Raw genomic sequence first — 7404 nt, 5'->3', positions numbered from 1 at the left:
GGTTGCGGGGGGATGGAGCCTATCCCAGCGGCTTTCAGGTGAGAGGCGGAGTTCACCCTGGACAGGTCACCAGTCCATCACGGGGCCAACACATAGAGAGACAGACAACCATTCACACTCACAGTCACTTTAGAGTATCAATCAGCCTCGTCCCCTCTTGATGTCTTTGGACTGTGGGAGGAAGCTGGAGTACCAGAGAGAACCCACACAGGAACAGGGAGAACATGCAGACTCCACACACAGAAAGATCCCATGTTGGAGCGGGACTTGAACCCTGAACCTTCTTGCTGTGAGGCGACAGTGCTAACCACTGCACCACCGTGCCGCTTTTTTTTTTTTTAATAACCCTTAATTGAAATTCTCTTGCTATTTCATTAGAGAAGTGTAATTACAGGATTATTCTGGTCCAGGGCACAGGAGGGGGATTATCTGGCAGCAACATTATTAATTTTTTTGCTAATTGCAGCCAATAAATGCACTTTTAATTTCGAAGAGGAAATTGAAGCACCACGACTCCAAGCCAGAGGTGATGACTTTGGATTATTTACATAGTTCAAACAACCGATGGTAATGTTTTTAATGTTTAATTGATTGTTGAAAGTTTGTTAAAACAAAAAAGGCTGCTTCCCCTGTGACTCGATCCCAGATAAGAGGAAGAAGATGGATGGATGGATGGATGGAAAAGAAAAGATCATTAGGCCCTTTAAATCTTTTAAGTGTTAAAGCTTTCTCACACAGAATAATTAAGATCAGAATATAGTTTGCAATCTGCTCAAGAGTAACATCTGAACTGATCTTGTACATGGGCGATTCTGTGGGCCCAAAACCTTTCCGGCCCTGAAAACAGTAGAACTTTAGGCGGAGTGACTCAACCACCAGCTACTTGTACTTCCAGGAGGTACAAACCTTGTACAGAGTCAGACTATTGATCCCTGGTGGGGACTTCTTCTTGTAACTGTAATAATTATTTTGTTACACAGAGAAAAGATGTGAGTGTTTGTTACGCGTACTTCCTGGTAATCAGAATCAGAGACTGTTCATCCCTGGTGGGAAATTCCTGTTACATAAAGCAATGAAACGATTGTTTCTCGACTTCTCGGCTTCTTTTTGTATCTGTCAGCACCTGATTTTTCCCAGAATTTTTTTTGGATCATACTAAATGTATATCTTTTGTCTAATATACACATTACACAATAAAACAGGATTGTTGTGGAACTCAAAATGTTAACTGTACTGTTATTAGTCTATGCAAATGAGATCATTATTAACAGCAAATGTAGCACAATAAAACCAAAGTGTATCAGGCGTTTCCTTAAGTCTTTCTGATATTTTTCTGCTGGCCTGTATACTATAACAGTATAATAAAATCCTGAAATCATGGCTTTTATAGTTTTGGTGCGCCACCCCAAGATAACAAGTGGCCCCATCTGGCCACCCCTATGAAAAATTTCTAGAGGCGCCCCTGTACTTCCTGAGAAATTCATGAAAATGTACAGTGAAAGTCAAAATGTGAACTTTCTTAGAGCCAAAAATCTCTCCAGGCACCTTTACTTGTAAGATTTGCTGTTTCCAGGTCAAGAGTTAAAATTAGCCTAAGCCTGCATAAACCTAATGTTCTTCAAGTGCACAGGCAGGAGGGAGGTTTAAGCATCTGCCAAAAATCACTGTATGTGATCCAAAACCTCAGAACTGCGATGAACAGGAACGGGAGAGAATGGACAAATGTGCATGTATTTTATTGGCAACTCTAACTACTTATGAAGATTGTATGATTGATTTTCAATGAAAGATCCAGAATAGAGTAGATTATTTTGATCGCTTTATGGATTTTATTGCCACTGTTTCACTATGGAACTAATGAGTGGTGTAAGAGTTTATTCTGGTGTAACGGGAAGCTAAAATGTGAAGTGAAATGAAACAATCGGGTAGATTTGAATAAAATAATCACCCAACCGTCTCTGCTGACCAAGCTCGGTGCTGTAGGATCCTGCTGTTCGTCCTCCACACCAGCAGGTGGCAGCTCTTAAATTATTACAGCAGAAAGACAGTTGTGCTGGTTAAAGCCAAGATGTCTGCGCCCTGAAGGGTACTGCTAACGGCGTGAAGGTATAGGAGTAAAGGTAGGTACATTCACATCATGTTCTGTGTCGGTTCTCTGGGGTGTGTTCCGACATTTTCACTGTGTAAAAGCCCCTTGTGTACCCGGGAGTCCGGCGGGTTTATGGAGCTAAGGCTAGCTTGTTATGTTGAATTTGATTTGAGCTGTCGGTGGTTTAGCAGCGAGGCGTCTTGGTTCAATTTCATTTTAAATATCTCATCAATACATTGTAGGCTTTCTCTGGGCTTTTATTTGTTCTGTTTCTGTTAGTTTGACGAGTTACACGACATCTTCGATTTGAATATAGAGGCAGGAAGTCTTGTAGCTCCCCCGCGTGTGGAGGTACATCTGATGAGATCGTTTTGTGTGTAAGTTGATGATTGATTTTGAAAAATGATCTGATAACTTTGAACACAGCTACTGATTGTATCTTGTAAGGTTTGAAAACTGAGTTCCAGTTGTGCAAGTGAATTTTGACGAAGTTTAGCAGAACAGAAGCAGTGAAATCTCTGTCATTAGCGCACGGTCATCCTTCATTAGGAAGGTATGATTTGGAAAGTCGGGTTCTATGACTCTGGGGGTCCGACCCGAGAAAATGATGCATGTAACAACATTTTGATTTCCTGAAATTCGTAACAGTATATTGTGAACTGCTTGAACCTTCTGGCCCCCAAATGATCAATCAGCCACTGTGTAGCACTGTTCTGTGTTCATTCAATATGTGGTTTCTGTCAGAAGGATGGGCTCAATAACAGACCATTAATTCACACTTTTGTCTGTTTGATACCCGTACGTGGACCTCCATGCAATAGGTGTTAAGCTCCTGGAGGAGAAACTGGTTTAAGACAATGGTCAAATCAGAGCAGTGTGCTCTTTGAGTGCAAAAATTCTTGCACTGAGCAAGAAGTCAAATAAAACATGTGTGTGTGTCTGATGCAACTTGTCACAAAAAACTACATGGAGTCATTGATGAACAGACTATGAATTTGGTGGTCAAAGGTCACCGTGACTGCACAAACCCCACTTTCGGCCACAACTCTAGAATTCGTACATAAATTCTAACAATATTTCAGTCAGATATCTACTAGCATGTCATGTTTTATTAAGATGGTCCAGGGTCAACTTCCTCCTTCCATCCTAATATCCTGCAGAAGTTTTTTTTGTCCCTTTATGTTATTCCATCTTGGGGGAATTTTGGTGATGATTGCTCTAACATTAGAAATGAAGGATGTTGATACACACGTGCTGTGTTAGCATAGACGGCTGCCCCCAGCTGTGCAGTGTGAGGTCACATGACACAGAGACCCTGCAGTATCTGTGGTGGATGGGAGTGAGTCAGAGAAATGCCGCTCGTGTACATCTAACCAACCTCACTGTAAGAAGTGCAGATGTTATCAGGCCCAGCGGCTTGAAACCCAGCACAAAATGGTGATGGGACTCTATTTATGTAGAGCTTTTCTATATTTACAGCACTCGAAGGGCTTTGCTATAGTGCCTCAACCACACACACTTTGAGGATAGAGGCTGGCATGGAAGGCATCAGCCTACTCATCAGGAGCAGTTAGGCTCAAGGTTTCCACACAGAATAAACCGTGTTTGAACCAGCAGCCCTTCAGTTCCTAGTCAGCCACTACAGAGTGCATCAGAACATGTTGAGCCAGAATAGATGAGACGAATCCACAAACGGGCCCGGAATGCATATTTTCTGTCTCAAAGTCAGCCAAGGCTTCTCCTTGTTCACTACAAAGCCCAAACCAACCATGTGTGCCAGCACCGCGCTCGTGCATCACCGCCTCCCTGTCTGAGCAGGCCGGCGACAGTCATCCAGGGAGTGTAAACGCTCCCTGAACACTCTCCGGTGGGACACTTATTATACAGTTCACAAGTCTAGTGGCTGATCTGCATGTTCACTCATCAACCCCATGATGCTCTCGTGCACAAATGATGCGTCCCCACCACTATGAGCTGTAGCCACGGTACAAGTCCGATCTCACCGGTGGAAATGAATCCAGAGTTCAGTGCATTTACTTACACTCCCAGGCCTCAGTCACACTTGGCTTGCAGTTTCTCAGCTGTAACTCTGTGGAGGGAATTTTATAATGTCAGAGCCTTGTGAAAACGCACGTCACCCAAAGCTGACTGTGAAGCTTCTCTGGAGGATTTAATCACTCAAATATGCCACTGCATTCTTCTCTTCTCCCTCTTGTCTCTCTTCACAATGATTAATTGTATGTCAAAGCTGAATATTATCCACACCACAGAGGCCTGATGATGCAATGAGCCGCATCACCTCCATATTTCATCTCCTGAAATGTGTTTTTTTGTTCATCTCCACCGAGGAACTACACGTTTCCGGCCGTATAACTTCATACATACCAGTGTGAATCAGACGATAGATTTGTCGATTCGCCTCTGATGTTACTGCAGCCTGTTTTTTTTGCCACTTCACTTGGTGGTTTGGCCTTTTGATATGCATTGCTTCCATACACCACAACCAAGTGCGCTATGCATATGCAACATATCAAACAAGCATGTCTATCTCAACTGAAAGAAGCTGCTCGTCCTACATGGTTGCTGTTTGTTGCTTTGTAGATTTATTCCAACTGCAGGCTGTTTGTAACTTATTCAGTCTCGCCATTCAGACATGACGGCGAGGAGGAAATGTGATTCAGAGGAGTCAGTAAAGAGAACGGCCTCCCTGGGATTTCACTGTAGACTGTAAAAGATGAATACGAGTTTGACTGAGATTCATCACCATTGAACTCCATGTCCTGTTGTGAACCACGGTCACACCGATGGGCACGTATGTTGTGCTGCTGTAGTTTCATGCACCAGCATTAAACTGATCCTGTGCACAAACAGCCCAGTGACCCACAGTAATATCACAACTAGGGCTGTAGTGATACACTAATTTAGTGATATGATACGATACACGATAGTCGTCTCACGATACGATATATATTGGATATACTTGAATCCTTTTCTGAAAGATTTGAAAGGGACAAAGTGATGCTTGTGACATCTTGTGAATGTTCCATTGACTTGGATTGAATTCATTAAACTGAAAGCATCAATTACACAATATATGGCTCTGACTGGCAGCTTGCAAATGCTGGACAAAATGAATCAAAGATGTGGTGAGAAAATTAGTTTCATTCATTGAAACTGAGTGCAAAGTGTGGCTTTCAAGCTTTTGAAAAGTAAAGTGAACAATGGAGAGTTGCAGTGCAGCAAGTGGCCTTCTTTGGCAGCTTTTTTTTTTTAGCTTGAAACTGAACATATGAGGTAGCTACTAGCCAGTCCAGCCACCAGGTTCACTAAAAATATAAATAAATAGATGTCTATTGGACGTCCATAAATAGACGTCTATTGGACGTCTATAAATAGAGGTCTGTTGGACATCCATAAATAGACGTCTATTGGATGTCTATAAATAGAGGTCTATTGGAGGTCTATTGGACATCCATAAGTAGACGTCTATAGGACAGACGTCTGTAGGACGTCCGTCAATAGACGTCTCTTGGACGTTCTTAAATAGACGTCTATTGGACGTCCGTCAGACGTCGATTGGACATCCGTAAATAGACGTCTATTGGAGGTCGATTATGTCTATAAATAGAGGTCTATTGGACATCTATAAGTAGACATCTATAGGACGTCCGTCAATGGACGTCTATAGGACGTCTATTTACCGACGTCCGACAGACGTCTATTTACCGACGTCCGACAGACCTCCAATAGACGTCTATTTACCGATGTCCGACAGACGTCTATTGGAGGTTGAGTGGACGTCCGTAACTAGACGTCGATTGGTTGGTTAGTTACCACTGGGATGCCACCAGGCGTCAATGTTGAGGATTTTTTTTTGTGTTGTTGTTTTGTTATTTTTTTTGCCTTGATGAGTGGAGAATAAAAGACAGGTGGTGTTGTCCAGAGAGCTCGAGTGGGAGTGATGAGTACGATTCTTGTCAAACGAGAGTTATCCATCTCCGCTGCAGGAGAATACAGCCTGCCAGCAGTTTATGGTCACAGGCTACGGCGGATAAAGAATTTTGCATGGAGTACATGTGTAGTGCAAGCGGGAAAGCAGTTAGCACAGTGAGCTAAAGTCGCACGCTAACATCAGTGAGCCCAGGAAACGGCCCGCTACACGGAGCTACTGAGATGGAGAACGAAAGGAAGAGCAAGTGGCTCACAGTCAATGGACAGGCAGATGAGGAATAAAGAATACACTTATATGAGTGGTTATTCAAATTATGATTATAAAACATGAACAAACTAACTATAAATAGACTTCTATACATATGTATGTTTGGTTATTTCTGTAGAATGTGATGTTTAGCTTCTCCATGGTATCGCATTTACAATGGTGTTATGGCACACAATTAGCCATTGACAAACATTGCTCCTTCCAGCTATTTTAAAACCACCACTGATTACTTGGGTAACCCGATCTGTGGCCAGAAAGCTAGGGAGAAGACTATCTGTTCAGCGTTCAGAAATGTTCAGTCAAAAACATATTCAGTGGTTCTGTATCAGAATTTTTGTTGTTGTTTTTTTTAATGTGATTTTTATAAAACTGCTGCTTTGAAAATCCATCATCACCTGAGCAGATGGCTGACAGCTGAGCGCTTGTTTGTGAAGATTGAAAAAAGAAAAGCTTGAGTCATTCCGACCGCAATAGAAATATCACAGAAGTTTGCAACAGACGACTTTATGATTGAAAGATGGCGAATAATCACATGATCGAAACTAAATGATTGAAAGCCTATTGCTGCCATCAGTGGGCCCGATGGTGGGTTTCTCTCGCACCATTTGTTTCTAACAGTGACAGCTGATGGTGTAGAAGCTGTTCTCCCTTGCTGAGAGGGAGGAGAGGATGGTTGAACTGGTGCGTGTCCTTCGTCTGCCAGCACTAGCTTGTTCTCCTCGCATCTATAAATCAGGATGTTGCAGAGAGACGCCCTTGAACTTGGTCATTATGTTGACAGCCCTCCTCTGAACCATGTCCATGGTGGCTCGTTGTTTCTCCGCAGACATGACAGTGTCTGTATGTTATGGATATCAAACAGATCTTCACGAGAGAGCAAATATTTTTTCTGAGGCAGTGAAGAGAAACTCGTAGGCTCAAGCAAGCTGGCTGCCGGAGATTAAAAGAGGGTGGTCTTTCCTCTTAGCTCCACTGACTTTGTGCCCTTTTGGTGGTGGTTTCCTGTATCCGAGCATCTAATGGAGCGGGACACCTCTGTATCATCAGCATTCTCTGCGTGGGGTGTTTATTTAATGTATGATGTTTTTGAATTAAT

At 42.7% G+C, this 7404-nt stretch overlaps 1 protein-coding gene across 2 annotated transcripts in view; it reads left to right on the top strand.

Moving 5' to 3' along the window:
* The first annotated feature begins 1989 nt into the window (after positions 1-1989).
* mrpl11 (mitochondrial ribosomal protein L11) overlaps positions 1990-7404 on the top strand; it is a 38052-nt gene continuing 32637 nt past the window's right edge. For both annotated transcript variants that reach the window (XM_086222683.1, XM_086222684.1), the window contains exon 1: positions 1990-2120. The gene's annotated coding sequence lies outside the window, so the exon portion shown is untranslated. The remainder of the gene's footprint in view (positions 2121-7404) is intronic.

The sequence above is a fragment of the Aulostomus chinensis genome, chromosome 13 (assembly GCF_037954235.1).
Source record: "Aulostomus chinensis isolate RoL2024-O1b breed Wild chromosome 13, RoL_Achi_v1.0, whole genome shotgun sequence".
Lineage (NCBI taxonomy): Eukaryota > Metazoa > Chordata > Actinopteri > Syngnathiformes > Aulostomidae > Aulostomus > Aulostomus chinensis.
The sequence above is the reverse complement of the archived record's forward strand: the minus strand, read 5'-3'. Positions and strand labels throughout refer to the sequence as shown.